Genomic DNA, 2,570 nt, shown 5'->3' on the forward strand with positions numbered 1-2,570 from the left:
GCGGACCCAAAAGTTCAAGACAAGAGCCAGGAGTTCAGGGGGGGACCCAGGAATTCAGGAGGGGACCCACCCAGGAGTTCAGGAGGGGATCCAAGCGTTCAAGAGGGACCCAAGAGTTCAGGGGGGAACCCAGGAGTTCTGAGGGGACCCAGGAGTGCCCCAAAGGACCCAAGAGTTCAGGGGGGGACCCAAGAGTTCAGGAGGGGACCCATCCAGGAGTTCAGGAGGGGACCCAGGAGTGCCCCAAAGCACCCAAGAGTTCAGGGGGGGACCCAAGAGTTCAGGGGGGGACCCAGCCAGGAGTTCAGGAGGGGACCCAGCCAGGAGTTCAGGAGGGGACCCAGCCAGGAGTTCAGGAGGGGACCCACGAGTGCCCCAAAGGACCCAAGAGTTCCGGAGGGGACCCAAGAGTTCAGGAAGGACCCAGGAGTTCTGAGGGGACCCAGGAGTGCTCCAAAGGACCCAAGAGTTCAGGGGTGACCCAAGAGTTCAGGGGGGGACCCAAGAGTTCAGGGGGGGACCCACCCAAGAGTTCAGGAGGGACCCAGGAGTTCAGGGCCAGACCTGAGAGCTTAGAAGGGGACCCAAGAGTTCAGGAGGGGAGCCAGGAGTTCAGGGGGGACCCAGGAGTGCCCCAAAGCACCGAAGAGTTCAGGAGGGACCCAAGAGTTCAGGGGGGGACCCAGGAGTTCAGGGGGGGATCCAAGAGTTCAAGAGGGACCCAAGAGTTCAGGGGGGGCCCCACCCAGGAGTTTAGGAGCGGACCCAGGAGTTCTGAGGGGACTCAGGAGTTCAGGAGGGGACCCGAGAGTTCTGAGGGGACCCAGCAGTGCCCCAAAGGACCCAGGAGTTCGGGAGGGACCCAGGAATTCGGGAGGGGTCCCAAGTGTTTAAGAGGGGACCCAGGAGTTCAGGAGGGGGGACCCAGGAGTTCAGGAGGGACCCAGCAGTGCCCCAAAGGACCCAGGAGTTCAGGAGGGACTCAGGAGTTCAGGAGGGGACCCAATAGTTCAGGGGGGACCCCAGAGGACCCCACCATTTTGTTCAGGAGGGGACCCACCCAGGAGTTCAGGAGGGACCCAGGAGTTCTGAGGGGACCCAGGAGTTCAGGGGATAACCCAGGAGTTCTGAGGGGACCTAGGAGTTCAGGAGGGACCCAAGCATCTGGCTGCCCCTCCCCTGCAGGTTCTGGACTTGTCACTCAACGAGGTCAGAACTCTGCAGGGTTTCCCACCCCTCCCCCACCTGGAGGAACTGGATCTCCATGGAAACCGTGAGAACCAAGGGGACACTGGAGGGACTGGGAGGCACTGAGGGGTCAGTGGGGGTCAATGGGGATCAGTGCGACGGGATCAAAGAGAACTGGGGTGAACTGGGGTGAACTGTGGTGAACTGGGGGTGCTGGGGTCAGGCTCTGATTGGTTCTTCCCTTTGACTCTGACCTTAGCGATTGGCGATGCCTCCGCCCTCACCCCATTGGCCGCCTGCCCCCAGCTGCGCCGCATCCGATTGGCCGACACGCCCTTGGCCGCCGCCCCCGATCGCTGCGCCCGCCTGGCCGAGCTCCTCCCGCAGGTGACCATCGCTCTCAGCTGATTCGTCGGTGCCTCTGAAGACTCCGCCCACTCCCGCGCAACCCACCTTAAAGCACGGGGGTGGGGGGGGGGCAATAAATAAAGTGATGTTACCACAATGCGAGTCCGTTTGTGTGACCCCAGCCTCGCCTGGTTCTGAGCGCGTCTGTCAGACGGCTGCTTTGCTCTTACGAGTTCACTGCTGTGCGATTGTGATGGCGAAGGACTGGAATTATTCATTTAATTAATTATTAACTAATTGATTAATTAATTAATAATTCCAGTCCTCCCCTAGAGCTTCCACAGCCCTACTGCTGCACCAGACTTGTAGGTATTTTGTGTGGAAAAAGAAGAAAAAACTAAATTACACGTTCCGATCCATTACATGACATTGCCGTACCCCTAGGAAATACTCAAACAATAAACAGCCAAACACACACGAAACAAATGAGACCCTGATTATGGAAATTAAACCCGATTATGAAAACTACCTCATTAAATATGCAAATGAGGTAAACACACCTCCCCCCCGGCCACTTCACACCGGGTTAGGGTTTAGGGTTAGGATTTTAGCTATCATCCCAAAGTTCAAGTTAAAGTTTTGAGTCACTAATGCTCATAACAGTCTTTCCAGGTTTTAATTGCTTCACCGTAGTAATTACCAGTTTACAGGTGGTTACAAGGCCGAGAATATATTTTTCACTGCGACTGATCGCCTTCCACAACACAGTTCCCACTTTTTCCCAGGTCTCTATTTCAAAAACTCCTAACAGTTCAGCAGGAAACCCACTGCCTCTGCACCAAATGAACAGTGTTTTGAGGTTACTCTCCTCATACTTCACCCCTCTCTTAGAGAGAATATGTGGGAGAACCCCCCAGTATTTCTTCTTCTTCTTTAAAAATATTCTGCCCCATCTCCTCTCGCTCCTCTTTGGGCGTCCGTTGCGACGATATCGGATCCTTTATCCCTCCTCTGTCGCTCCGTAGCCGTCAATC

General features: G+C 56.0%; 1 long non-coding RNA gene across 1 annotated transcript; it reads left to right on the forward strand.

Moving 5' to 3' along the window:
* Positions 1-1,188: 1,188 nt before the first annotated feature.
* Positions 1,189-1,693, forward strand: LOC139825872 (uncharacterized). The gene is made up of 2 exons (XR_011736028.1): positions 1,189-1,273; positions 1,448-1,693. It is a non-coding gene; the product is annotated as an uncharacterized lncRNA (long non-coding RNA).
* The last annotated feature ends 877 nt before the right edge of the window (positions 1,694-2,570 follow it).

Source organism: Patagioenas fasciata, chromosome 29, assembly GCF_037038585.1.
Source record: "Patagioenas fasciata isolate bPatFas1 chromosome 29, bPatFas1.hap1, whole genome shotgun sequence".
In the NCBI taxonomy this organism is placed as follows: Eukaryota; Metazoa; Chordata; class Aves; order Columbiformes; family Columbidae; genus Patagioenas; species Patagioenas fasciata.